The sequence below is a fragment of the Lissotriton helveticus genome, chromosome 11, assembly GCF_964261635.1.
Source record: "Lissotriton helveticus chromosome 11, aLisHel1.1, whole genome shotgun sequence".
Lineage (NCBI taxonomy): Eukaryota > Metazoa > Chordata > Amphibia > Caudata > Salamandridae > Lissotriton > Lissotriton helveticus.
Window position 1 is genome coordinate 38507102 of NC_136072.1, and position 26920 is coordinate 38534021.

Consider the following 26920-nt stretch of genomic DNA (forward strand, 5'->3'; position numbering starts at 1 on the left):
CAGCAGTACAATTAATATATATATAAAACATATAGAGGCAGCAAGGGAAGCAAAGCAGGGAAGAGAAAGAGAGAACATTCCATGAAATGCCCAGGAGATAGATAAGAGCAGAACAAAAAGGGAAGAATGAAATTCAAAGCCTGCACAGAAAAGTGTTTGAAGGTCCCACCAGTCATTTATGCTTATTATTGTGTGTCTTTACTTTCAAAGTACAGGGTGGATCCTTTGACACTCCCTCTCTTGTATTTCAGCAGACACAGATAGTTGAGAAGTCTTATATCACTTAGCTGGCACAAGCTTGCGCTTTTCCTTTCCGGCAGCGTGGAAATGACAGCTTGGTCCTTGGAAGAAAAATCAAGCAAAATTAGCAGAGGATGGTTTCGATCCATCGACCTCTGGGTTATGGGCCCAGCACGCTTCCGCTGCGCCACTCTGCTCCTTTTTCAGAGTGTTCTCTTTATGCAGATGAGGAGCATTCAGGGGAGTGACATGGGCGTTCGGGACGTGAGAGGACGATGGGCAGGAAACTGTGCAAATTTGAAGCATCCATCCTTCCTGCTGCAGTCAGAGGCTCTTTCCAAGGACATCTGCCTCTTGGATTCCTCTCAACTTGCCTTCTGATAAAACATTTTGTGAGCCACAGTTACCTTCGGCGCCTACAAGGTGGCGCTACATTCAGGTGAGAGCACAAGTATGCCCAAAATATTGGGGACTTTTGCCAGATTTATCGATGGATTTTACATATTTTTTTCAGAGGCTAGACATTACCTAGGAATGCTTTTTAACATAGAGATGCTTTAGTTATAATGTGTGGTCGGGCCTCAGCCCGTTCATTGTCTTCCCACTGTAACATATTTATTACCAGCTCATGTGAGTGGTGACTCTGCTTTATGAAACTTATCATATAGTAGGACAATGAGTATAGCAGAAGGGGCGATCGAGATGCTTGCCTACATATTTGTTTATTTTTTATATAATGGCTGATTAATCTGTTCATGATATTTCCATTTTGTGACATGTTGCATTAAAATATATCCTGATTGCAGAATATATAAGAATTGGTACTGCGTTGGCCGGGAATCGAACCCGGGTCAACTGCTTGGAAGGCAGCTATGCTCACCACTATACCACCAACGCCCTCTGATCTGTGCAATCTCGGTTCTCAACATTACGACCCTGAGTTCAATGTCTATCTTGCACCAGCTTCAATGGTGCATTTGGTTTAGATACCAACATGAGAAGCAGTAGAAAGGTTTTAGCAGATTGTAAGGAACTGGGATTGAAACCAAGGACAAAGCTGTGAAGAAGAGAAGAATGGTAAGCAGCAGTACAAATAATGGATATGAACATATAGAGGCAGCATGGGAAGCAAAGCAGGGGAAAGAAAGAGAGAACATTCCAGGAAATGCCCAGGAGATAGATAAGAGCAGAACAAAAAGGGAAGAATGATATTCAAAGCATGCCCAGAAAAGTGTTTGAAGGTCCCACCAGTCATTTATGCTTATTATTGTGTGTCTTTACTTTCAAGGTACAGGGTGGATCCCTTTGACGATCCCTCTCTTGTATTTCAGCAGACACAGATAGTTCAGAAGTCGTTTCTACCATAGCTGGCACAAGCTTGCGCTTTTCCTTGCTGGCAGCCTTAAAATGACAGCTTGGTCCTTGGAAGAAAAATCAAGCAAAACTAGCAGAGGATGGTTTCGATCCATCGACCTCTGGGTTATGGGCCCAGCACGCTTCCGCTGCGCCACTCTGCTGCTTTGGGAAAGTGTTCTCTTTATGCAGATGAGGAGCATTCAGCAGAGTAGCATGGGATTGGTCGGGCTCTCACCTCATTTGCCTAAGTATATCGCAAGGCATGCTGGGTATAGAAAAACTTCATCTTCCCCTCTCACAATCAGTCATAACTGAAAGTCAGACACTCTCAGGCACTAGCCGTTTCAAACCTTTATCAAGACAGCAGCTCTTGAACCCTCTATATCTCTCTCTGTGATACTAGCGCTAGCATGCTCAGGATTTGGCTTTACCTGGGTGCCAGAGATCTACCCGGTGAGGGCGAGGCTTTTGAGCGTTTGGGAGCGTTCGGGACGTGAGTGGACGTTGGACAGGAAACTATGCAAATTTGAATCATCCAACCTTCCTGCTGCAGTGAGACGCTCTTTCCATGGACATCTGCCTCTTGGATTCCTCTCAACTTGCCTTCTGATAAAACATTTTGTGAGCCGCAGTTACCTTCGACAGCTACAAGGTGGCGCTACATGCAGGTGAGAGCACAAGTATGCACAAAATGTTAAGGACTTTTGACAGATTTATCGGTGGATCTTGTATATTTTTTTCAGAGGCTAGATATTGCCTAGAAATGCTTTCTAACATAGAGATGCTAGAGTTATAATGTCTGCCCACTGTAACATATTTATTACCAGCACATGTGAGTGGTGACTCTGCTTTATGAAACTTATCATATATTAGGTCAATGAATGTAGCAGAAGGGGCGATCGAGATGCTTGCCTACATATTTGTTTATTTTTTATATAATGGCTGATTAATCTGTTCATGATATTTCCATTTTGTGACATGTTGCATTAAAATATATCCTGCTTGCAGAATATATAAGTATTTGCATTGCGTTGGCCGGGAATCGAACCCGGGTCAACTGCTTGGGAAGCAGCTATGCTCACCACTATACCACCAACGCCCTCTGACATTTGCGCTCTCGGTTCTAAATATTATGACTCAGAGATCAATGACTATCTTGCACCTGCTTCAATGGTGCATTTGGTTTAGATACCAACATGAAAAGCAGTAGAACGTTATTTGCAGAGGGTAAGGAACTGGGGATTAAAACCAAGGACAAAGCTGTGCAGAAGAGAAGAATGGAAAGCAGCAGTACAATTAATATATATATAACATATAGAGGCAGCAAGGGAAGCAAAGCAGGGAAGAGAAAGAGAGAACATTCCATGAAATGCCCAGGAGATAGATAAGAGCAGAACAAAAAGGGAAGAATGAAATTCAAAGCCTGCACAGAAAAGTGTTTGAAGGTCCCACCAGTCATGTATGCTTATTATTGTGTGTCTTTACTTTCAAAGTACAGGGTGGATCCTTTGACACTCCCTCTCTTGTATTTCAGCAGACACAGATAGTTGAGAAGTCTTATATCACTTAGCTGGCACAAGCTTGCGCTTTTCCTTTCCGGCAGCGTGGAAATGACAGCTTGGTCCTTGGAAGAAAAATCAAGCAAAATTAGCAGAGGATGGTTTCGATCCATCGACCTCTGGGTTATGGGCCCAGCACGCTTCCGCTGCGCCACTCTGCTCCTTTTTCAGAGTGTTCTCTTTATGCAGATGAGGAGCATTCAGGGGAGTGACGTGGGCGTTCGGGACGTGAGAGGACGATGGGCAGGAAACTGTGCAAATTTGAAGCATTCATCCTTCCTGCTGCAGTCAGAGGCTCTTTCCAAGGACATCTGCCTCTTGGATTCCTCTCAACTTGCCTTCTGATAAAACATTTTGTGAGCCGCAGTTACCTTCGGCGCCTACAAGGTGGCGCTACATTCAGGTGAGAGCACAAGTATGCCCAAAATATTGGGGACTTTTGCCAGATTTATCGATGGATTTTACATATTTTTTTCAGAGGCTAGACATTACCTAGGAATGCTTTTTAACATAGAGATGCTTTAGTTATAATGTGTGGTCGGGCCTCAGCCCGTTCATTGTCTTCCCACTGTAACATATTTATTACCAGCTCATGTGAGTGGTGACTCTGCTTTATGAAACTTATCATATAGTAGGACAATGAGTATAGCAGAAGGGGCGATCGAGATGCTTGCCTACATATTTGTTTATTTTTTATATAATGGCTGATTAATCTGTTCATGATATTTCCATTTTGTGACATGTTGCATTAAAATATATCCTGATTGCAGAATATATAAGAATTGGTACTGCGTTGGCCGGGAATCGAACCCGGGTCAACTGCTTGGAAGGCAGCTATGCTCACCACTATACCACCAACGCCCTCTGATCTGTGCAATCTCGGTTCTCAACATTACGACCCTGAGTTCAATGTCTATCTTGCACCAGCTTCAATGGTGCATTTGGTTTAGATACCAACATGAGAAGCAGTAGAAAGGTTTTAGCAGATTGTAAGGAACTGGGATTGAAACCAAGGACAAAGCTGTGAAGAAGAGAAGAATGGTAAGCAGCAGTACAAATAATGGATATGAACATATAGAGGCAGCATGGGAAGCAAAGCAGGGGAAAGAAAGAGAGAACATTCCAGGAAATGCCCAGGAGATAGATAAGAGCAGAACAAAAAGGGAAGAATGATATTCAAAGCATGCCCAGAAAAGTGTTTGAAGGTCCCACCAGTCATTTATGCTTATTATTGTGTGTCTTTACTTTCAAGGTACAGGGTGGATCCCTTTGACGATCCCTCTCTTGTATTTCAGCAGACACAGATAGTTCAGAAGTCGTTTCTACCATAGCTGGCACAAGCTTGCGCTTTTCCTTGCTGGCAGCCTTAAAATGACAGCTTGGTCCTTGGAAGAAAAATCAAGCAAAACTAGCAGAGGATGGTTTCGATCCATCGACCTCTGGGTTATGGGCCCAGCACGCTTCCGCTGCGCCACTCTGCTGCTTTGGGAAAGTGTTCTCTTTATGCAGATGAGGAGCATTCAGCAGAGTAGCATGGGATTGGTCGGGCTCTCACCTCATTTGCCTAAGTATATCGCAAGGCATGCTGGGTATAGAAAAACTTCATCTTCCCCTCTCACAATCAGTCATAACTGAAAGTCAGACACTCTCAGGCACTAGCCGTTTCAAACCTTTATCAAGACAGCAGCTCTTGAACCCTCTATATCTCTCTCTGTGATACTAGCGCTAGCATGCTCAGGATTTGGCTTTACCTGGGTGCCAGAGATCTACCCGGTGAGGGCTTGCCCGGTGTGAGGCTTTTGAGCGTTTGGGAGCGTTGTGGACGTTGGACAGGAAACTATGCAAATTTGAATCATCCAACCTTCCTGCTGCAGTGAGACGCTCTTTCCATGGACATCTGCCTCTTGGATTCCTCTCAACTTGCCTTCTGATAAAACATTTTGTGAGCCGCAGTTACCTTCGACAGCTACAAGGTGGCGCTACATGCAGGTGAGAGCACAAGTATGCACAAAATGTTAAGGACTTTTGACAGATTTATCGGTGGATCTTGTATATTTTTTTCAGAGGCTAGATATTGCCTAGAAATGCTTTCTAACATAGAGATGCTAGAGTTATAATGTCTGCCCACTGTAACATATTTATTACCAGCACATGTGAGTGGTGACTCTGCTTTATGAAACTTATCATATATTAGGTCAATGAATGTAGCAGAAGGGGCGATCGAGATGCTTGCCTACATATTTGTTTATTTTTTATATAATGGCTGATTAATCTGTTCATGATATTTCCATTTTGTGACATGTTGCATTAAAATATATCCTGCTTGCAGAATATATAAGTATTTGCATTGCGTTGGCCGGGAATCGAACCCGGGTCAACTGCTTGGGAAGCAGCTATGCTCACCACTATACCACCAACGCCCTCTGACATTTGCGCTCTCGGTTCTAAATATTATGACTCAGAGATCAATGACTATCTTGCACCTGCTTCAATGGTGCATTTGGTTTAGATACCAACATGAAAAGCAGTAGAACGTTATTTGCAGAGGGTAAGGAACTGGGGATTAAAACCAAGGACAAAGCTGTGCAGAAGAGAAGAATGGAAAGCAGCAGTACAATTAATATATATATAACATATAGAGGCAGCAAGGGAAGCAAAGCAGGGAAGAGAAAGAGAGAACATTCCATGAAATGCCCAGGAGATAGATAAGAGCAGAACAAAAAGGGAAGAATGAAATTCAAAGCCTGCACAGAAAAGTGTTTGAAGGTCCCACCAGTCATGTATGCTTATTATTGTGTGTCTTTACTTTCAAAGTACAGGGTGGATCCTTTGACACTCCCTCTCTTGTATTTCAGCAGACACAGATAGTTGAGAAGTCTTATATCACTTAGCTGGCACAAGCTTGCGCTTTTCCTTTCCGGCAGCGTGGAAATGACAGCTTGGTCCTTGGAAGAAAAATCAAGCAAGATTAGCAGAGGATGGTTTCGATCCATCGACCTCTGGGTTATGGGCCCAGCACGCTTCCGCTGCGCCACTCTGCTCCTTTTTCAGAGTGTTCTCTTTATGCAGATGAGGAGCATTCAGGGGAGTGACGTGGGCGTTCGGGACGTGAGAGGACGATGGTCAGGAAACTGTGCAAATTTGAAGCATTCATCCTTCCTGCTGCAGTCAGAGGCTCTTTCCAAGGACATCTGCCTCTTGGATTCCTCTCAACTTGCCTTCTGATAAAACATTTTGTGAGCCGCAGTTACCTTCGGCGCCTACAAGGTGGCGCTACATTCAGGTGAGAGCACAAGTATGCCCAAAATATTGGGGACTTTTGCCAGATTTATCGATGGATTTTACATATTTTTTTCAGAGGCTAGACATTACCTAGGAATGCTTTTTAACATAGAGATGCTTTAGTTATAATGTGTGGTCGGGCCTCAGCCCGTTCATTGTCTTCCCACTGTAACATATTTATTACCAGCTCATGTGAGTGGTGACTCTGCTTTATGAAACTTATCATATAGTAGGACAATGAGTATAGCAGAAGGGGCGATCGAGATGCTTGCCTACATATTTGTTTATTTTTTATATAATGGCTGATTAATCTGTTCATGATATTTCCATTATGTGACATGTTGCATTAAAATATATCCTGATTGCAGAATATATAAGAATTGGTACTGCGTTGGCCTGGAATCGAACCCGGGTCAACTGTTTGGAAGGCAGCTATGCTCACGACTATACCACCAATGCCCTCTGATCTGTGCAATCTCGGTTCTCAACATTACGACCCTGAGATCAATGTCTATCTTGCACCAGCTTCAATGGTGCATTTGGTTTAGATACCAACATGAGAAGCAGTAGAAAGGTTTTAGCAGATTGTAAGGAACTGGAATTGAAACCAAGGACAAAGCTGTGAAGAAGAGAAGAATGGTAAGCAGCAGTACAAATAATGGATATGAACATATAGAGGCAGCATGGGAAGCAAAGCAGGGGAAAGAAAGAGAGAACATTCCAGGAAATGCCCAGGAGATAGATAAGAGCAGAACAAAAAGGGAAGAATGATATTCAAAGCATGCCCAGAAAAGTGTTTGAAGGTCCCACCAGTCACTTATGCTTATTATTGTGTGTCTTTACTTTCAAGGTACAGGGTGGATCCCTTTGACGATCCCTCTCTTGTATTTCAGCAGACACAGATAGTTCAGAAGTCGTTTCTACCATAGCTGGCACAAGCTTGCGCTTTTCCTTGCTGGCAGCCTTAAAATGACAGCTTGGTCCTTGGAAGAAAAATCAAGCAAAACTAGCAGAGGATGGTTTCGATCCATCGACCTCTGGGTTATGGGCCCAGCACGCTTCGGCTGCGCCACTCTGCTGCTTTGGGAAAGTGTTCTCTTTATGCAGATGAGGAGCATTCAGCAGAGTAGCATGGGATTGGTCGGGCTCTCACCTCATTTGCCTAAGTATATCGCAAGGCATGCTGGGTATAGAAAAACTTCATCTTCCCCTCTCACAATCAGTCATAACTGAAAGTCAGACACTCTCAGGCACTAGCCGTTTCAAACCTTTATCAAGACAGCAGCTCTTGAACCCTCTATATCTCTCTCTGTGATACTAGCGCTAGCATGCTCAGGATTTGGCTTTACCTGGGTGCCAGAGATCTACCCGGTGAGAGCTTGCCCGGTGTGAGGCTTTTGAGCGTTTGGGAGTGTTCGGGACGTGAGTGGACGTTGGACAGGAAACTATGCAAATTTGAATCATCCAACCTTCCTGCTGCAGTGAGACGCTCTTTCCATGGACATCTGCCTCTTGGATTCCTCTCAACTTGCCTTCTGATAAAACATTTTGTGAGCCGCAGTTACCTTCGACAGCTACAAGGTGGCGCTACATGCAGGTGAGAGCACAAGTATGCACAAAATGTTAAGGACTTTTGACAGATTTATCGGTGGATCTTGTATATTTTTTTCAGAGGCTAGATATTGCCTAGAAATGCTTTCTAACATAGAGATGCTAGAGTTATAATGTCTGCCCACTGTAACATATTTATTACCAGCACATGTGAGTGGTGACTCTGCTTTATGAAACTTATCATATATTAGGTCAATGAATGTAGCAGAAGGGGCGATCGAGATGCTTGCCTACATATTTGTTTATTTTTTATATAATGGCTGATTAATCTGTTCATGATATTTCCATTTTGTGACATGTTGCATTAAAATATATCCTGCTTGCAGAATATATAAGTATTTGCATTGCGTTGGCCGGGAATCGAACCCCGGTCAACTGCTTGGGAAGCAGCTATGCTCACCACTATACCACCAACGCCCTCTGACATTTGCGCTCTCGGTTCTAAATATTATGACTCAGAGATCAATGACTATCTTGCACCTGCTTCAATGGTGCATTTTGTTTAGATACCAACATGAAAAGCAGTAGAACGTTATTTGCAGTTGGTAAGGAACTGGGGATTAAAACCAAGGACAAAGCTGTGCAGAAGAGAAGAATGGAAAGCAGCAGTACAATTAATATATATATAACATATAGAGGCAGCAAGGGAAGCAAAGCAGGGAAGAGAAAGAGAGAACATTCCATGAAATGCCCAGGAGATAGATAAGAGCAGAACAAAAAGGGAAGAATGAAATTCAAAGCCTGCACAGAAAAGTGTTTGAAGGTCCCACCAGTCATGTATGCTTATTATTGTGTGTCTTTACTTTCAAAGTACAGGGTGGATCCTTTGACACTCCCTCTCTTGTATTTCAGCAGACACAGATAGTTGAGAAGTCTTATATCACTTAGCTGGCACAAGCTTGCGCTTTTCCTTTCCGGCAGCGTGGAAATGACAGCTTGGTCCTTGGAAGAAAAATCAAGCAAAATTAGCAGAGGATGGTTTCGATCCATCGACCTCTGGGTTATGGGCCCAGCACGCTTCCGCTGCGCCACTCTGCTCCTTTTTCAGAGTGTTCTCTTTATGCAGATGAGGAGCATTCAGGGGAGTGACGTGGGCGTTCGGGACGTGAGAGGACGATGGGCAGGAAACTGTGCAAATTTGAAGCATTCATCCTTCCTGCTGCAGTCAGAGGCTCTTTCCAAGGACATCTGCCTCTTGGATTCCTCTCAACTTGCCTTCTGATAAAACATTTTGTGAGCCGCAGTTACCTTCGGCGCCTACAAGGTGGCGCTACATTCAGGTGAGAGCACAAGTATGCCCAAAATATTGGGGACTTTTGCCAGATTTATCGATGGATTTTACATATTTTTTTCAGAGGCTAGACATTACCTAGGAATGCTTTTTAACATAGAGATGCTTTAGTTATAATGTGTGGTCGGGCCTCAGCCCGTTCATTGTCTTCCCACTGTAACATATTTATTACCAGCTCATGTGAGTGGTGACTCTGCTTTATGAAACTTATCATATAGTAGGACAATGAGTATAGCTGAAGGGGCGATCGAGATGCTTGCCTACATATTTGTTTATTTTTTATATAAGGGCTGATTAATCTGTTCATGATATTTCCATTTTGTGACATGTTGCATTAAAATATATCCTGATTGTAGAATATATAAGAATTGGTACTGCGTTGGCCGGGAATCGAACCCGGGTCAACTGCTTGGAAGGCAGCTATGCTCACCACTATACCACCAACGCCCTCTGATCTGTGCAAGCTCGGTTCTCAACATTACGACCCTGAGTTCAATGTCTATCTTGCACCAGCTTCAATGGTGCATTTGGTTTAGATACCAACATGAGAAGCAGTAGAAAGGTTTTAGCAGATTGTAAGGAACTGGGATTGAAACCAAGGACAAAGCTGTGAAGAAGAGAAGAATGGTAAGCAGCAGTACAAATAATGGATATGAACATATAGAGGCAGCATGGGAAGCAAAGCAGGGGAAAGAAAGAGAGAACATTCCAGGAAATGCCCAGGAGATAGATAAGAGCAGAACAAAAAGGGAAGAATGATATTCAAAGCATGCCCAGAAAAGTGTTTGAAGGTCCCACCAGTCATTTATGCTTATTATTGTGTGTCTTTACTTTCAAGGTACAGGGTGGATCCCTTTGACGATCCCTCTCTTGTATTTCAGCAGACACAGATAGTTCAGAAGTCGTTTCTACCATAGCTGGCACAAGCTTGCGCTTTTACTTGCTGGCAGCCTTAAAATGACAGCTTGGTCCTTGGAAGAAAAATCAAGCAAAACTAGCAGAGGATGGTTTCGATCCATCGACCTCTGGGTTATGGGCCCAGCACGCTTCCGCTGCGCCACTTTGCTGCTTTGGGAAAGTGTTCTCTTTATGCAGATGAGGAGCATTCAGCAGAGTAGCATGGGATTGGTCGGGCTCTCACCTCATTTGCCTAAGTATATCGCAAGGCATGCTGGGTATAGAAAAACTTCATCTTCCCCTCTCACAATCAGTCATAACTGAAAGTCAGACACTCTCAGGCACTAGCCGTTTCAAACCTTTATCAAGACAGCAGCTCTTGAACCCTCTATATCTCTCTCTGTGATACTAGCGCTAGCATGCTCAGGATTTGGCTTTACCTGGGTGCCAGAGATCTACCCGGTGAGGGCTTGCCCGGTGTGAGGCTTTTGAGCGTTTGGGAGCGTTGTGGACGTTGGACAGGAAACTATGCAAATTTGAATCATCCAACCTTCCTGCTGCAGTGAGACGCTCTTTCCATGGACATCTGCCTCTTGGATTCCTCTCAACTTGCCTTCTGATAAAACATTTTGTGAGCCGCAGTTACCTTCGACAGCTACAAGGTGGCGCTACATGCAGGTGAGAGCACAAGTATGCACAAAATGTTAAGGACTTTTGACAGATTTATCGGTGGATCTTGTATATTTTTTTCAGAGGCTAGATATTGCCTAGAAATGCTTTCTAACATAGAGATGCTAGAGTTATAATGTCTGCCCACTGTAACATATTTATTACCAGCACATGTGAGTGGTGACTCTGCTTTATGAAACTTATCATATATTAGGACAATGAATGTAGCAGAAGGGGCGATCGAGAGGTTTGCCTACGTATTTGTTTATTTCTTTATATATGGCTGATTAATCTGTTCATGATATTTCCATTTTGTGAAATGTTGAATTAAAGTATATCCTGCTTGCAGAATATATAAGTATTTGCATTGCGTTGGCCGGGAATCGAACCCGGGTCAACTGCTTGGGAAGCAGCTATGCTCACCACTATACCACCAACGCCCTCTGACATTTGCGCTCTCGGTTCTAAATATTATGACTCAGAGATCAATGACTATCTTGCACCAGCTTCAATGGTGCATTTGGTTTAGATACCAACATGAAAAGCAGTAGAACGTTATTTGCAGAGGGTAAGGAACTGGGGATTAAAACCAAGGACAAAGCTGTGCAGAAGAGAAGAATGGAAAGCAGCAGTACAATTAATATATATATAAAACATATAGAGGCAGCAAGGGAAGCAAAGCAGGGAAGAGAAAGAGAGAACATTCCATGAAATGCCCAGGAGATAGATAAGAGCAGAACAAAAAGGGAAGAATGAAATTCAAAGCCTGCACAGAAAAGTGTTTGAAGGTCCCACCAGTCATGTATGCTTATTATTGTGTGTCTTTACTTTCAAAGTACAGGGTGGATCCTTTGACACTCCCTCTCTTGTATTTCAGCAGACACAGATAGTTGAGAAGTCTTATATCACTTAGCTGGCACAAGCTTGCGCTTTTCCTTTCCGGCAGCGTGGAAATGACAGCTTGGTCCTTGGAAGAAAAATCAAGCAAAATTAGCAGAGGATGGTTTCGATCCATCGACCTCTGGGTTATGGGCCCAGCACGCTTCCGCTGCGCCACTCTGCTCCTTTTTCAGAGTGTTCTCTTTATGCAGATGAGGAGCATTCAGGGGAGTGACGTGGGCGTTCGGGACGTGAGAGGACGATGGGCAGGAAACTGTGCAAATTTGAAGCATCCATCCTTCCTGCTGCAGTCAGAGGCTCTTTCCAAGGACATCTGCCTCTTGGATTCCTCTCAACTTGCCTTCTGATAAAACATTTTGTGAGCCGCAGTTACCTTCGGCGCCTACAAGGTGGCGCTACATTCAGGTGAGAGCACAAGTATGCCCAAAATATTGGGGACTTTTGCCAGATTTATGGATGGATTTTACATATTTTTTTCAGAGGCTAGACATTACCTAGGAATGCTTTTTAACATAGAGATGCTTTAGTTATAATGTGTGGTCGGGCCTCAGCCCGTTCATTGTCTTCCCACTGTAACATATTTATTACCAGCTCATGTGAGTGGTGACTCTGCTTTATGAAACTTATCATATAGTAGGACAATGAGTATAGCTGAAGGGGCGATCGAGATGCTTGCCTACATATTTGTTTATTTTTTATATAAGGGCTGATTAATCTGTTCATGATATTTCCATTTTGTGACATGTTGCATTAAAATATATCCTGATTGTAGAATATATAAGAATTGGTACTGCGTTGGCCGGGAATCGAACCCGGGTCAACTGCTTGGAAGGCAGCTATGCTCACCACTATACCACCAACGCCCTCTGATCTGTGCAAGCTCGGTTCTCAACATTACGACCCTGAGTTCAATGTCTATCTTGCACCAGCTTCAATGGTGCATTTGGTTTAGATACCAACATGAGAAGCAGTAGAAAGGTTTTAGCAGATTGTAAGGAACTGGGATTGAAACCAAGGACAAAGCTGTGAAGAAGAGAAGAATGGTAAGCAGCAGTACAAATAATGGATATGAACATATAGAGGCAGCATGGGAAGCAAAGCAGGGGAAAGAAAGAGAGAACATTCCAGGAAATGCCCAGGAGATAGATAAGAGCAGAACAAAAAGGGAAGAATGATATTCAAAGCATGCCCAGAAAAGTGTTTGAAGGTCCCACCAGTCATTTATGCTTATTATTGTGTGTCTTTACTTTCAAGGTACAGGGTGGATCCCTTTGACGATCCCTCTCTTGTATTTCAGCAGACACAGATAGTTCAGAAGTCGTTTCTACCATAGCTGGCACAAGCTTGCGCTTTTCCTTGCTGGCAGCCTTAAAATGACAGCTTGGTCCTTGGAAGAAAAATCAAGCAAAACTAGCAGAGGATGGTTTCGATCCATCGACCTCTGGGTTATGGGCCCAGCACGCTTCCGCTGCGCCACTCTGCTGCTTTGGGAAAGTGTTCTCTTTATGCAGATGAGGAGCATTCAGCAGAGTAGCATGGGATTGGTCGGGCTCTCACCTCATTTGCCTAAGTATATCGCAAGGCATGCTGGGTATAGAAAAACTTCATCTTCCCCTCTCACAATCAGTCATAACTGAAAGTCAGACACTCTCAGGCACTAGCCGTTTCAAACCTTTATCAAGACAGCAGCTCTTGAACCCTCTATATCTCTCTCTGTGATACTAGCGCTAGCATGCTCAGGATTTGGCTTTACCTGGGTGCCAGAGATCTACCCGGTGAGGGCTTGCCCGGTGTGAGGCTTTTGAGCGTTTGGGAGCGTTGTGGACGTTGGACAGGAAACTATGCAAATTTGAATCATCCAACCTTCCTGCTGCAGTGAGACGCTCTTTCCATGGACATCTGCCTCTTGGATTCTTCTCAACTTGCCTTCTGATAAAACATTTTGTGAGCCGCAGTTACCTTCGACAGCTACAAGGTGGCGCTACATGCAGGTGAGAGCACAAGTATGCACAAAATGTTAAGGACTTTTGACAGATTTATCGGTGGATCTTGTATATTTTTTTCAGAGGCTAGATATTGCCTAGAAATGCTTTCTAACATAGAGATGCTAGAGTTATAATGTCTGCCCACTGTAACATATTTATTACCAGCACATGTGAGTGGTGACTCTGCTTTATGAAACTTATCATATATTAGGTCAATGAATGTAGCAGAAGGGGCGATCGAGATGCTTGCCTACATATTTGTTTATTTTTTATATAATGGCTGATTAATCTGTTCATGATATTTCCATTTTGTGACATGTTGCATTAAAATATATCCTGCTTGCAGAATATATAAGTATTTGCATTGCGTTGGCCGGGAATCGAACCCGGGTCAACTGCTTGGGAAGCAGCTATGCTTACCACCAACGCCCTCTGACATTTGCGCTCTCGGTTCTAAATATTATGACTCAGAGATCAATGACTATCTTGCACCTGCTTCAATGGTGCATTTGGTTTAGATACCAACATGAAAAGCAGTAGAACGTTATTTGCAGAGGGTAAGGAACTGGGGATTAAAACCAAGGACAAAGCTGTGCAGAAGAGAAGAATGGAAAGCAGCAGTACAATTAATATATATATAACATATAGAGGCAGCAAGGGAAGCAAAGCAGGGAAGAGAAAGAGAGAACATTCCATGAAATGCCCAGGAGATAGATAAGAGCAGAACAAAAAGGGAAGAATGAAATTCAAAGCCTGCACAGAAAAGTGTTTGAAGGTCCCACCAGTCATGTATGCTTATTATTGTGTGTCTTTACTTTCAAAGTACAGGGTGGATCCTTTGACACTCCCTCTCTTGTATTTCAGCAGACACAGATAGTTGAGAAGTCTTATATCACTTAGCTGGCACAAGCTTGCGCTTTTCCTTTCCGGCAGCGTGGAAATGACAGCTTGGTCCTTGGAAGAAAAATCAAGCAAAATTAGCAGAGGATGGTTTCGATCCATCGACCTCTGGGTTATGGGCCCAGCACGCTTCCGCTGCGCCACTCTGCTCCTTTTTCAGAGTGTTCTCTTTATGCAGATGAGGAGCATTCAGGGGAGTGACGTGGGCGTTCGGGACGTGAGAGGACGATGGGCAGGAAACTGTGCAAATTTGAAGCATTCATCCTTCCTGCTGCAGTCAGAGGCTCTTTCCAAGGACATCTGCCTCTTGGATTCCTCTCAACTTGCCTTCTGATAAAACATTTTGTGAGCCGCAGTTACCTTCGGCGCCTACAAGGTGGCGCTACATTCAGGTGAGAGCACAAGTATGCCCAAAATATTGGGGACTTTTGCCAGATTTATCGATGGATTTTACATATTTTTTTCAGAGGCTAGACATTACCTAGGAATGCTTTTTAACATAGAGATGCTTTAGTTATAATGTGTGGTCGGGCCTCAGCCCGTTCATTGTCTTCCCACTGTAACATATTTATTACCAGCTCATGTGAGTGGTGACTCTGCTTTATGAAACTTATCATATAGTAGGACAATGAGTATAGCAGAAGGGGCGATCGAGATGCTTGCCTACATATTTGTTTATTTTTTATATAATGGCTGATTAATCTGTTCATGATATTTCCATTTTGTGACATGTTGCATTAAAATATATCCTGATTGCAGAATATATAAGAATTGGTACTGCGTTGGCCGGGAATCGAACCCGGGTCAACTGCTTGGAAGGCAGCTATGCTCACCACTATACCACCAACGCCCTCTGATCTGTGCAATCTCGGTTCTCAACATTACGACCCTGAGTTCAATGTCTATCTTGCACCAGCTTCAATGGTGCATTTGGTTTAGATACCAACATGAGAAGCAGTAGAAAGGTTTTAGCAGATTGTAAGGAACTGGGATTGAAACCAAGGACAAAGCTGTGAAGAAGAGAAGAATGGTAAGCAGCAGTACAAATAATGGATATGAACATATAGAGGCAGCATGGGAAGCAAAGCAGGGGAAAGAAAGAGAGAACATTCCAGGAAATGCCCAGGAGATAGATAAGAGCAGAACAAAAAGGGAAGAATGATATTCAAAGCATGCCCAGAAAAGTGTTTGAAGGTCCCACCAGTCATTTATGCTTATTATTGTGTGTCTTTACTTTCAAGGTACAGGGTGGATCCCTTTGACGATCCCTCTCTTGTATTTCAGCAGACACAGATAGTTCAGAAGTCGTTTCTACCATAGCTGGCACAAGCTTGCGCTTTTCCTTGCTGGCAGCCTTAAAATGACAGCTTGGTCCTTGGAAGAAAAATCAAGCAAAACTAGCAGAGGATGGTTTCGATCCATCGACCTCTGGGTTATGGGCCCAGCACGCTTCCGCTGCGCCACTCTGCTGCTTTGGGAAAGTGTTCTCTTTATGCAGATGAGGAGCATTCAGCAGAGTAGCATGGGATTGGTCGGGCTCTCACCTCATTTGCCTAAGTATATCGCAAGGCATGCTGGGTATAGAAAAACTTCATCTTCCCCTCTCACAATCAGTCATAACTGAAAGTCAGACACTCTCAGGCACTAGCCGTTTCAAACCTTTATCAAGACAGCAGCTCTTGAACCCTCTATATCTCTCTCTGTGATACTAGCGCTAGCATGCTCAGGATTTGGCTTTACCTGGGTGCCAGAGATCTACCCGGTGAGGGCTTGCCCGGTGTGAGGCTTTTGAGCGTTTGGGAGCGTTGTGGACGTTGGACAGGAAACTATGCAAATTTGAATCATCCAACCTTCCTGCTGCAGTGAGACGCTCTTTCCATGGACATCTGCCTCTTGGATTCCTCTCAACTTGCCTTCTGATAAAACATTTTGTGAGCCGCAGTTACCTTCGACAGCTACAAGGTGGCGCTACATGCAGGTGAGAGCACAAGTATGCACAAAATGTTAAGGACTTTTGACAGATTTATCGGTGGATCTTGTATATTTTTTTCAGAGGCTAGATATTGCCTAGAAATGCTTTCTAACATAGAGATGCTAGAGTTATAATGTCTGCCCACTGTAACATATTTATTACCAGCACATGTGAGTGGTGACTCTGCTTTATGAAACTTATCATATATCAGGACAATGAATGTAGCAGAAGGGGCGATCGAGAGGTTTGCCTACGTATTTGTTTATTTCTTTATATATGGCTGATTAATCTGTTCATGATATTTCCATTTTGTGAAATGTTGAATTAAAGTATATCCTGCTTGCAGAATATATAAGTATTTGCATTGCGTTGGCCGGGAATCGAACCCGGGTCAACTGCTTGGGAAGCAGCTATGCTCACCACTATACCACCAACGCCCTCTGACATTTGCGCTCTCGGTTCTAAATATTATGACTCAGAGATCAATGACTATCTTGCACCAGCTTCAATGGTGCATTTGGTTTAGATACCAACATGAAAAGCAGTAGAACGTTATTTGCAGAGGGTAAGGAACTGGGGATTAAAACCAAGGACAAAGCTGTGCAGAAGAGAAGAATGGAAAGCAGCAGTACAATTAATATATATATAAAACATATAGAGGCAGCAAGGGAAGCAAAGCAGGGAAGAGAAAGAGAGAACATTCCATGAAATGCCCAGGAGATAGATAAGAGCAGAACAAAAAGGGAAGAATGAAATTCAAAGCCTGCACAGAAAAGTGTTTGAAGGTCCCACCAGTCATTTATGCTTATTATTGTGTGTCTTTACTTTCAAAGTACAGGGTGGATCCTTTGACACTCCCTCTCTTGTATTTCAGCAGACACAGATAGTTGAGAAGTCTTATATCACTTAGCTGGCACAAGCTTGCGCTTTTCCTTTCCGGCAGCGTGGAAATGACAGCTTGGTCCTTGGAAGAAAAATCAAGCAAAATTAGCAGAGGATGGTTTCGATCCATCGACCTCTGGGTTATGGGCCCAGCACGCTTCCGCTGCGCCACTCTGCTCCTTTTTCAGAGTGTTCTCTTTATGCAGATGAGGAGCATTCAGGGGAGTGACATGGGCGTTCGGGACGTGAGAGGACGATGGGCAGGAAACTGTGCAAATTTGAAGCATCCATCCTTCCTGCTGCAGTCAGAGGCTCTTTCCAAGGACATCTGCCTCTTGGATTCCTCTCAACTTGCCTTCTGATAAAACATTTTGTGAGCCACAGTTACCTTCGGCGCCTACAAGGTGGCGCTACATTCAGGTGAGAGCACAAGTATGCCCAAAATATTGGGGACTTTTGCCAGATTTATCGATGGATTTTACATATTTTTTTCAGAGGCTAGACATTACCTAGGAATGCTTTTTAACATAGAGATGCTTTAGTTATAATGTGTGGTCGGGCCTCAGCCCGTTCATTGTCTTCCCACTGTAACATATTTATTACCAGCTCATGTGAGTGGTGACTCTGCTTTATGAAACTTATCATATAGTAGGACAATGAGTATAGCAGAAGGGGCGATCGAGATGCTTGCCTACATATTTGTTTATTTTTTATATAATGGCTGATTAATCTGTTCATGATATTTCCATTTTGTGACATGTTGCATTAAAATATATCCTGATTGCAGAATATATAAGAATTGGTACTGCGTTGGCCGGGAATCGAACCCGGGTCAACTGCTTGGAAGGCAGCTATGCTCACCACTATACCACCAACGCCCTCTGATCTGTGCAATCTCGGTTCTCAACATTACGACCCTGAGTTCAATGTCTATCTTGCACCAGCTTCAATGGTGCATTTGGTTTAGATACCAACATGAGAAGCAGTAGAAAGGTTTTAGCAGATTGTAAGGAACTGGGATTGAAACCAAGGACAAAGCTGTGAAGAAGAGAAGAATGGTAAGCAGCAGTACAAATAATGGATATGAACATATAGAGGCAGCATGGGAAGCAAAGCAGGGGAAAGAAAGAGAGAACATTCCAGGAAATGCCCAGGAGATAGATAAGAGCAGAACAAAAAGGGAAGAATGATATTCAAAGCATGCCCAGAAAAGTGTTTGAAGGTCCCACCAGTCATTTATGCTTATTATTGTGTGTCTTTACTTTCAAGGTACAGGGTGGATCCCTTTGACGATCCCTCTCTTGTATTTCAGCAGACACAGATAGTTCAGAAGTCGTTTCTACCATAGCTGGCACAAGCTTGCGCTTTTCCTTGCTGGCAGCCTTAAAATGACAGCTTGGTCCTTGGAAGAAAAATCAAGCAAAACTAGCAGAGGATGGTTTCGATCCATCGACCTCTGGGTTATGGGCCCAGCACGCTTCCGCTGCGCCACTCTGCTGCTTTGGGAAAGTGTTCTCTTTATGCAGATGAGGAGCATTCAGCAGAGTAGCATGGGATTGGTCGGGCTCTCACCTCATTTGCCTAAGTATATCGCAAGGCATGCTGGGTATAGAAAAACTTCATCTTCCCCTCTCACAATCAGTCATAACTGAAAGTCAGACACTCTCAGGCACTAGCCGTTTCAAACCTTTATCAAGACAGCAGCTCTTGAACCCTCTATATCTCTCTCTGTGATACTAGCGCTAGCATGCTCAGGATTTGGCTTTACCTGGGTGCCAGAGATCTACCCGGTGAGGGCGAGGCTTTTGAGCGTTTGGGAGCGTTCGGGACGTGAGTGGACGTTGGACAGGAAACTATGCAAATTTGAATCATCCAACCTTCCTGCTGCAGTGAGACGCTCTTTCCATGGACATCTGCCTCTTGGATTCCTCTCAACTTGCCTTCTGATAAAACATTTTGTGAGCCGCAGTTACCTTCGACAGCTACAAGGTGGCGCTACATGCAGGTGAGAGCACAAGTATGCACAAAATGTTAAGGACTTTTGACAGATTTATCGGTGGATCTTGTATATTTTTTTCAGAGGCTAGATATTGCCTAGAAATGCTTTCTAACATAGAGATGCTAGAGTTATAATGTCTGCCCACTGTAACATATTTATTACCAGCACATGTGAGTGGTGACTCTGCTTTATGAAACTTATCATATATTAGGTCAATGAATGTAGCAGAAGGGGCGATCGAGATGCTTGCCTACATATTTGTTTATTTTTTATATAATGGCTGATTAATCTGTTCATGATATTTCCATTTTGTGACATGTTGCATTAAAATATATCCTGCTTGCAGAATATATAAGTATTTGCATTGCGTTGGCCGGGAATCGAACCCGGGTCAACTGCTTGGGAAGCAGCTATGCTCACCACTATACCACCAACGCCCTCTGACATTTGCGCTCTCGGTTCTAAATATTATGACTCAGAGATCAATGACTATCTTGCACCTGCTTCAATGGTGCATTTGGTTTAGATACCAACATGAAAAGCAGTAGAACGTTATTTGCAGAGGGTAAGGAACTGGGGATTAAAACCAAGGACAAAGCTGTGCAGAAGAGAAGAATGGAAAGCAGCAGTACAATTAATATATATATAAAACATATAGAGGCAGCAAGGGAAGCAAAGCAGGGAAGAGAAAGAGAGAACATTCCATGAAATGCCCAGGAGATAGATAAGAGCAGAACAAAAAGGGAAGAATGAAATTCAAAGCCTGCACAGAAAAGTGTTTGAAGGTCCCACCAGTCATGTATGCTTATTATTGTGTGTCTTTACTTTCAAAGTACAGGGTGGATCCTTTGACACTCCCTCTCTTGTATTTCAGCAGACACAGATAGTTGAGAAGTCTTATATCACTTAGCTGGCACAAGCTTGCGCTTTTCCTTTCCGGCAGCGTGGAAATGACAGCTTGGTCCTTGGAAGAAAAATCAAGCAAAATTAGCAGAGGATGGTTTCGATCCATCGACCTCTGGGTTATGGGCCCAGCACGCTTCCGCTGCGCCACTCTGCTCCTTTTTCAGAGTGTTCTCTTTATGCAGATGAGGAGCATTCAGGGGAGTGACGTGGGCGTTCGGGACGTGAGAGGACGATGGGCAGGAAACTGTGCAAATTTGAAGCATCCATCCTTCCTGCTGCAGTCAGAGGCTCTTTCCAAGGACATCTGCCTCTTGGATTCCTCTCAACTTGCCTTCTGATAAAACATTTTGTGAGCCGCAGTTACCTTCGGCGCCTACAAGGTGGCGCTACATTCAGGTGAGAGCACAAGTATGCCCAAAATATTGGGGACTTTTGCCAGATTTATGGATGGATTTTACATATTTTTTTCAGAGGCTAGACATTACCTAGGAATGCTTTTTAACATAGAGATGCTTTAGTTATAATGTGTGGTCGGGCCTCAGCCCGTTCATTGTCTTCCCACTGTAACATATTTATTACCAGCTCATGTGAGTGGTGACTCTGCTTTATGAAACTTATCATATAGTAGGACAATGAGTATAGCTGAAGGGGCGATCGAGATGCTTGCCTACATATTTGTTTATTTTTTATATAAGGGCTGATTAATCTGTTCATGATATTTCCATTTTGTGACATGTTGCATTAAAATATATCCTGATTGTAGAATATATAAGAATTGGTACTGCGTTGGCCGGGAATCGAACCCGGGTCAACTGCTTGGAAGGCAGCTATGCTCACCACTATACCACCAACGCCCTCTGATCTGTGCAAGCTCGGTTCTCAACATTACGACCCTGAGTTCAATGTCTATCTTGCACCAGCTTCAATGGTGCATTTGGTTTAGATACCAACATGAGAAGCAGTAGAAAGGTTTTAGCAGATTGTAAGGAACTGGGATTGAAACCAAGGACAAAGCTGTGAAGAAGAGAAGAATGGTAAGCAGCAGTACAAATAATGGATATGAACATATAGAGGCAGCATGGGAAGCAAAGCAGGGGAAAGAAAGAGAGAACATTCCAGGAAATGCCCAGGAGATAGATAAGAGCAGAACAAAAAGGGAAGAATGATATTCAAAGCATGCCCAGAAAAGTGTTTGAAGGTCCCACCAGTCATTTATGCTTATTATTGTGTGTCTTTACTTTCAAGGTACAGGGTGGATCCCTTTGACGATCCCTCTCTTGTATTTCAGCAGACACAGATAGTTCAGAAGTCGTTTCTACCATAGCTGGCACAAGCTTGCGCTTTTACTTGCTGGCAGCCTTAAAATGACAGCTTGGTCCTTGGAAGAAAAATCAAGCAAAACTAGCAGAGGATGGTTTCGATCCATCGACCTCTGGGTTATGGGCCCAGCACGCTTCCGCTGCGCCACTTTGCTGCTTTGGGAAAGTGTTCTCTTTATGCAGATGAGGAGCATTCAGCAGAGTAGCATGGGATTGGTCGGGCTCTCACCTCATTTGCCTAAGTATATCGCAAGGCATGCTGGGTATAGAAAAACTTCATCTTCCCCTCTCACAATCAGTCATAACTGAAAGTCAGACACTCTCAGGCACTAGCCGTTTCAAACCTTTATCAAGACAGCAGCTCTTGAACCCTCTATATCTCTCTCTGTGATACTAGCGCTAGCATGCTCAGGATTTGGCTTTACCTGGGTGCCAGAGATCTACCCGGTGAGGGCTTGCCCGGTGTGAGGCTTTTGAGCGTTTGGGAGCGTTGTGGACGTTGGACAGGAAACTATGCAAATTTGAATCATCCAACCTTCCTGCTGCAGTGAGACGCTCTTTCCATGGACATCTGCCTCTTGGATTCCTCTCAACTTGCCTTCTGATAAAACATTTTGTGAGCCGCAGTTACCTTCGACAGCTACAAGGTGGCGCTACATGCAGGTGAGAGCACAAGTATGCACAAAATGTTAAGGACTTTTGACAGATTTATCGGTGGATCTTGTATATTTTTTTCAGAGGCTAGATATTGCCTAGAAATGCTTTCTAACATAGAGATGCTAGAGTTATAATGTCTGCCCACTGTAACATATTTATTACCAGCACATGTGAGTGGTGACTCTGCTTTATGAAACTTATCATATATTAGGACAATGAATGTAGCAGAAGGGGCGATCGAGAGGTTTGCCTACGTATTTGTTTATTTCTTTATATATGGCTGATTAATCTGTTCATGATATTTCCATTTTGTGAAATGTTGAATTAAAGTATATCCTGCTTGCAGAATATATAAGTATTTGCATTGCGTTGGCCGGGAATCGAACCCGGGTCAACTGCTTGGGAAGCAGCTATGCTCACCACTATACCACCAACGCCCTCTGACATTTGCGCTCTCGGTTCTAAATATTATGACTCAGAGATCAATGACTATCTTGCACCAGCTTCAATGGTGCATTTGGTTTAGATACCAACATGAAAAGCAGTAGAACGTTATTTGCAGAGGGTAAGGAACTGGGGATTAAAACCAAGGACAAAGCTGTGCAGAAGAGAAGAATGGAAAGCAGCAGTACAATTAATATATATATAAAACATATAGAGGCAGCAAGGGAAGCAAAGCAGGGAAGAGAAAGAGAGAACATTCCATGAAATGCCCAGGAGATAGATAAGAGCAGAACAAAAAGGGAAGAATGAAATTCAAAGCCTGCACAGAAAAGTGTTTGAAGGTCCCACCAGTCATGTATGCTTATTATTGTGTGTCTTTACTTTCAAAGTACAGGGTGGATCCTTTGACACTCCCTCTCTTGTATTTCAGCAGACACAGATAGTTGAGAAGTCTTATATCACTTAGCTGGCACAAGCTTGCGCTTTTCCTTTCCGGCAGCGTGGAAATGACAGCTTGGTCCTTGGAAGAAAAATCAAGCAAAATTAGCAGAGGATGGTTTCGATCCATCGACCTCTGGGTTATGGGCCCAGCACGCTTCCGCTGCGCCACTCTGCTCCTTTTTCAGAGTGTTCTCTTTATGCAGATGAGGAGCATTCAGGGGAGTGACGTGGGCGTTCGGGACGTGAGAGGACGATGGGCAGGAAACTGTGCAAATTTGAAGCATCCATCCTTCCTGCTGCAGTCAGAGGCTCTTTCCAAGGACATCTGCCTCTTGGATTCCTCTCAACTTGCCTTCTGATAAAACATTTTGTGAGCCGCAGTTACCTTCGGCGCCTACAAGGTGGCGCTACATTCAGGTGAGAGCACAAGTATGCCCAAAATATTGGGGACTTTTGCCAGATTTATGGATGGATTTTACATATTTTTTTCAGAGGCTAGACATTACCTAGGAATGCTTTTTAACATAGAGATGCTTTAGTTATAATGTGTGGTCGGGCCTCAGCCCGTTCATTGTCTTCCCACTGTAACATATTTATTACCAGCTCATGTGAGTGGTGACTCTGCTTTATGAAACTTATCATATAGTAGGACAATGAGTATAGCTGAAGGGGCGATCGAGATGCTTGCCTACATATTTGTTTATTTTTTATATAAGGGCTGATTAATCTGTTCATGATATTTCCATTTTGTGACATGTTGCATTAAAATATATCCTGATTGTAGAATATATAAGAATTGGTACTGCGTTGGCCGGGAATCGAACCCGGGTCAACTGCTTGGAAGGCAGCTATGCTCACCACTATACCACCAACGCCCTCTGATCTGTGCAAGCTCGGTTCTCAACATTACGACCCTGAGTTCAATGTCTATCTTGCACCAGCTTCAATGGTGCATTTGGTTTAGATACCAACATGAGAAGCAGTAGAAAGGTTTTAGCAGATTGTAAGGAACTGGGATTGAAACCAAGGACAAAGCTGTGAAGAAGAGAAGAATGGTAAGCAGCAGTACAAATAATGGATATGAACATATAGAGGCAGCATGGGAAGCAAAGCAGGGGAAAGAAAGAGAGAACATTCCAGGAAATGCCCAGGAGATAGATAAGAGCAGAACAAAAAGGGAAGAATGATATTCAAAGCATGCCCAGAAAAGTGTTTGAAGGTCCCACCAGTCATTTATGCTTATTATTGTGTGTCTTTACTTTCAAGGTACAGGGTGGATCCCTTTGACGATCCCTCTCTTGTATTTCAGCAGACACAGATAGTTCAGAAGTCGTTTCTACCATAGCTGGCACAAGCTTGCGCTTTTCCTTGCTGGCAGCCTTAAAATGACAGCTTGGTCCTTGGAAGAAAAATCAAGCAAAACTAGCAGAGGATGGTTTCGATCCATCGACCTCTGGGTTATGGGCCCAGCACGCTTCCGCTGCGCCACTCTGCTGCTTTGGGAAAGTGTTCTCTTTATGCAGATGAGGAGCATTCAGCAGAGTAGCATGGGATTGGTCGGGCTCTCACCTCATTTGCCTAAGTATATCGCAAGGCATGCTGGGTATAGAAAAACTTCATCTTCCCCTCTCACAATCAGTCATAACTGAAAGTCAGACACTCTCAGGCACTAGCCGTTTCAAACCTTTATCAAGACAGCAGCTCTTGAACCCTCTATATCTCTCTCTGTGATACTAGCGCTAGCATGCTCAGGATTTGGCTTTACCTGGGTGCCAGAGATCTACCCGGTGAGGGCTTGCCCGGTGTGAGGCTTTTGAGCGTTTGGGAGCGTTGTGGACGTTGGACAGGAAACTATGCAAATTTGAATCATCCAACCTTCCTGCTGCAGTGAGACGCTCTTTCCATGGACATCTGCCTCTTGGATTCTTCTCAACTTGCCTTCTGATAAAACATTTTGTGAGCCGCAGTTACCTTCGACAGCTACAAGGTGGCGCTACATGCAGGTGAGAGCACAAGTATGCACAAAATGTTAAGGACTTTTGACAGATTTATCGGTGGATCTTGTATATTTTTTTCAGAGGCTAGATATTGCCTAGAAATGCTTTCTAACATAGAGATGCTAGAGTTATAATGTCTGCCCACTGTAACATATTTATTACCAGCACATGTGAGTGGTGACTCTGCTTTATGAAACTTATCATATATTAGGTCAATGAATGTAGCAGAAGGGGCGATCGAGATGCTTGCCTACATATTTGTTTATTTTTTATATAATGGCTGATTAATCTGTTCATGATATTTCCATTTTGTGACATGTTGCATTAAAATATATCCTGCTTGCAGAATATATAAGTATTTGCATTGCGTTGGCCGGGAATCGAACCCGGGTCAACTGCTTGGGAAGCAGCTATGCTTACCACCAACGCCCTCTGACATTTGCGCTCTCGGTTCTAAATATTATGACTCAGAGATCAATGACTATCTTGCACCTGCTTCAATGGTGCATTTGGTTTAGATACCAACATGAAAAGCAGTAGAACGTTATTTGCAGAGGGTAAGGAACTGGGGATTAAAACCAAGGACAAAGCTGTGCAGAAGAGAAGAATGGAAAGCAGCAGTACAATTAATATATATATAACATATAGAGGCAGCAAGGGAAGCAAAGCAGGGAAGAGAAAGAGAGAACATTCCATGAAATGCCCAGGAGATAGATAAGAGCAGAACAAAAAGGGAAGAATGAAATTCAAAGCCTGCACAGAAAAGTGTTTGAAGGTCCCACCAGTCATGTATGCTTATTATTGTGTGTCTTTACTTTCAAAGTACAGGGTGGATCCTTTGACACTCCCTCTCTTGTATTTCAGCAGACACAGATAGTTGAGAAGTCTTATATCACTTAGCTGGCACAAGCTTGCGCTTTTCCTTTCCGGCAGCGTGGAAATGACAGCTTGGTCCTTGGAAGAAAAATCAAGCAAAATTAGCAGAGGATGGTTTCGATCCATCGACCTCTGGGTTATGGGCCCAGCACGCTTCCGCTGCGCCACTCTGCTCCTTTTTCAGAGTGTTCTCTTTATGCAGATGAGGAGCATTCAGGGGAGTGACGTGGGCGTTCGGGACGTGAGAGGACGATGGGCAGGAAACTGTGCAAATTTGAAGCATTCATCCTTCCTGCTGCAGTCAGAGGCTCTTTCCAAGGACATCTGCCTCTTGGATTCCTCTCAACTTGCCTTCTGATAAAACATTTTGTGAGCCGCAGTTACCTTCGGCGCCTACAAGGTGGCGCTACATTCAGGTGAGAGCACAAGTATGCCCAAAATATTGGGGACTTTTGCCAGATTTATCGATGGATTTTACATATTTTTTTCAGAGGCTAGACATTACCTAGGAATGCTTTTTAACATAGAGATGCTTTAGTTATAATGTGTGGTCGGGCCTCAGCCCGTTCATTGTCTTCCCACTGTAACATATTTATTACCAGCTCATGTGAGTGGTGACTCTGCTTTATGAAACTTATCATATAGTAGGACAATGAGTATAGCAGAAGGGGCGATCGAGATGCTTGCCTACATATTTGTTTATTTTTTATATAATGGCTGATTAATCTGTTCATGAT

At 43.5% G+C, this 26920-nt stretch overlaps 31 non-coding genes across 31 annotated transcripts; all 31 read right to left on the bottom strand.

Annotated features, from left to right (window-relative positions):
* Nucleotides 1–365: 365 nt before the first annotated feature.
* TRNAM-CAU (transfer RNA methionine (anticodon CAU)) lies at nt 366–437 on the bottom strand. Its single transcript has one exon. It is a non-coding gene; the product is annotated as a tRNA-Met (tRNA).
* A 628-nt stretch (nt 438–1065) lies between these two features.
* Nucleotides 1066–1137, bottom strand: TRNAG-UCC (transfer RNA glycine (anticodon UCC)). The gene has a single exon. It is a non-coding gene; the product is annotated as a tRNA-Gly (tRNA).
* A 548-nt stretch (nt 1138–1685) lies between these two features.
* On the bottom strand, nt 1686–1757 carry TRNAM-CAU (transfer RNA methionine (anticodon CAU)). Its single transcript has one exon. It is a non-coding gene; the product is annotated as a tRNA-Met (tRNA).
* Nucleotides 1758–2623: 866 nt separating this feature from the next.
* On the bottom strand, nt 2624–2695 carry TRNAG-CCC (transfer RNA glycine (anticodon CCC)). The gene has a single exon. It is a non-coding gene; the product is annotated as a tRNA-Gly (tRNA).
* Nucleotides 2696–3244: 549 nt separating this feature from the next.
* Nucleotides 3245–3316, bottom strand: TRNAM-CAU (transfer RNA methionine (anticodon CAU)). The gene has a single exon. It is a non-coding gene; the product is annotated as a tRNA-Met (tRNA).
* Nucleotides 3317–3944: 628 nt separating this feature from the next.
* On the bottom strand, nt 3945–4016 carry TRNAG-UCC (transfer RNA glycine (anticodon UCC)). Its single transcript has one exon. It is a non-coding gene; the product is annotated as a tRNA-Gly (tRNA).
* A 548-nt stretch (nt 4017–4564) lies between these two features.
* TRNAM-CAU (transfer RNA methionine (anticodon CAU)) lies at nt 4565–4636 on the bottom strand. Its single transcript has one exon. It is a non-coding gene; the product is annotated as a tRNA-Met (tRNA).
* Nucleotides 4637–5503: 867 nt separating this feature from the next.
* TRNAG-CCC (transfer RNA glycine (anticodon CCC)) lies at nt 5504–5575 on the bottom strand. The gene has a single exon. It is a non-coding gene; the product is annotated as a tRNA-Gly (tRNA).
* A 549-nt stretch (nt 5576–6124) lies between these two features.
* On the bottom strand, nt 6125–6196 carry TRNAM-CAU (transfer RNA methionine (anticodon CAU)). Its single transcript has one exon. It is a non-coding gene; the product is annotated as a tRNA-Met (tRNA).
* A 2197-nt stretch (nt 6197–8393) lies between these two features.
* TRNAG-CCC (transfer RNA glycine (anticodon CCC)) lies at nt 8394–8465 on the bottom strand. The gene has a single exon. It is a non-coding gene; the product is annotated as a tRNA-Gly (tRNA).
* A 549-nt stretch (nt 8466–9014) lies between these two features.
* TRNAM-CAU (transfer RNA methionine (anticodon CAU)) lies at nt 9015–9086 on the bottom strand. Its single transcript has one exon. It is a non-coding gene; the product is annotated as a tRNA-Met (tRNA).
* A 628-nt stretch (nt 9087–9714) lies between these two features.
* Nucleotides 9715–9786, bottom strand: TRNAG-UCC (transfer RNA glycine (anticodon UCC)). Its single transcript has one exon. It is a non-coding gene; the product is annotated as a tRNA-Gly (tRNA).
* Nucleotides 9787–11273: 1487 nt separating this feature from the next.
* Nucleotides 11274–11345, bottom strand: TRNAG-CCC (transfer RNA glycine (anticodon CCC)). The gene has a single exon. It is a non-coding gene; the product is annotated as a tRNA-Gly (tRNA).
* A 551-nt stretch (nt 11346–11896) lies between these two features.
* Nucleotides 11897–11968, bottom strand: TRNAM-CAU (transfer RNA methionine (anticodon CAU)). Its single transcript has one exon. It is a non-coding gene; the product is annotated as a tRNA-Met (tRNA).
* A 628-nt stretch (nt 11969–12596) lies between these two features.
* Nucleotides 12597–12668, bottom strand: TRNAG-UCC (transfer RNA glycine (anticodon UCC)). The gene has a single exon. It is a non-coding gene; the product is annotated as a tRNA-Gly (tRNA).
* Nucleotides 12669–13216: 548 nt separating this feature from the next.
* On the bottom strand, nt 13217–13288 carry TRNAM-CAU (transfer RNA methionine (anticodon CAU)). Its single transcript has one exon. It is a non-coding gene; the product is annotated as a tRNA-Met (tRNA).
* A 1480-nt stretch (nt 13289–14768) lies between these two features.
* Nucleotides 14769–14840, bottom strand: TRNAM-CAU (transfer RNA methionine (anticodon CAU)). The gene has a single exon. It is a non-coding gene; the product is annotated as a tRNA-Met (tRNA).
* A 628-nt stretch (nt 14841–15468) lies between these two features.
* Nucleotides 15469–15540, bottom strand: TRNAG-UCC (transfer RNA glycine (anticodon UCC)). Its single transcript has one exon. It is a non-coding gene; the product is annotated as a tRNA-Gly (tRNA).
* Nucleotides 15541–16088: 548 nt separating this feature from the next.
* On the bottom strand, nt 16089–16160 carry TRNAM-CAU (transfer RNA methionine (anticodon CAU)). Its single transcript has one exon. It is a non-coding gene; the product is annotated as a tRNA-Met (tRNA).
* An 867-nt stretch (nt 16161–17027) lies between these two features.
* TRNAG-CCC (transfer RNA glycine (anticodon CCC)) lies at nt 17028–17099 on the bottom strand. The gene has a single exon. It is a non-coding gene; the product is annotated as a tRNA-Gly (tRNA).
* A 551-nt stretch (nt 17100–17650) lies between these two features.
* TRNAM-CAU (transfer RNA methionine (anticodon CAU)) lies at nt 17651–17722 on the bottom strand. Its single transcript has one exon. It is a non-coding gene; the product is annotated as a tRNA-Met (tRNA).
* A 628-nt stretch (nt 17723–18350) lies between these two features.
* On the bottom strand, nt 18351–18422 carry TRNAG-UCC (transfer RNA glycine (anticodon UCC)). Its single transcript has one exon. It is a non-coding gene; the product is annotated as a tRNA-Gly (tRNA).
* Nucleotides 18423–18970: 548 nt separating this feature from the next.
* Nucleotides 18971–19042, bottom strand: TRNAM-CAU (transfer RNA methionine (anticodon CAU)). The gene has a single exon. It is a non-coding gene; the product is annotated as a tRNA-Met (tRNA).
* An 866-nt stretch (nt 19043–19908) lies between these two features.
* On the bottom strand, nt 19909–19980 carry TRNAG-CCC (transfer RNA glycine (anticodon CCC)). Its single transcript has one exon. It is a non-coding gene; the product is annotated as a tRNA-Gly (tRNA).
* Nucleotides 19981–20531: 551 nt separating this feature from the next.
* TRNAM-CAU (transfer RNA methionine (anticodon CAU)) lies at nt 20532–20603 on the bottom strand. Its single transcript has one exon. It is a non-coding gene; the product is annotated as a tRNA-Met (tRNA).
* Nucleotides 20604–21231: 628 nt separating this feature from the next.
* Nucleotides 21232–21303, bottom strand: TRNAG-UCC (transfer RNA glycine (anticodon UCC)). Its single transcript has one exon. It is a non-coding gene; the product is annotated as a tRNA-Gly (tRNA).
* Nucleotides 21304–22790: 1487 nt separating this feature from the next.
* Nucleotides 22791–22862, bottom strand: TRNAG-CCC (transfer RNA glycine (anticodon CCC)). The gene has a single exon. It is a non-coding gene; the product is annotated as a tRNA-Gly (tRNA).
* A 551-nt stretch (nt 22863–23413) lies between these two features.
* Nucleotides 23414–23485, bottom strand: TRNAM-CAU (transfer RNA methionine (anticodon CAU)). The gene has a single exon. It is a non-coding gene; the product is annotated as a tRNA-Met (tRNA).
* A 628-nt stretch (nt 23486–24113) lies between these two features.
* On the bottom strand, nt 24114–24185 carry TRNAG-UCC (transfer RNA glycine (anticodon UCC)). Its single transcript has one exon. It is a non-coding gene; the product is annotated as a tRNA-Gly (tRNA).
* A 548-nt stretch (nt 24186–24733) lies between these two features.
* Nucleotides 24734–24805, bottom strand: TRNAM-CAU (transfer RNA methionine (anticodon CAU)). Its single transcript has one exon. It is a non-coding gene; the product is annotated as a tRNA-Met (tRNA).
* Nucleotides 24806–26285: 1480 nt separating this feature from the next.
* Nucleotides 26286–26357, bottom strand: TRNAM-CAU (transfer RNA methionine (anticodon CAU)). The gene has a single exon. It is a non-coding gene; the product is annotated as a tRNA-Met (tRNA).
* Between the last annotated feature and the right edge of the window lie 563 nt (nt 26358–26920).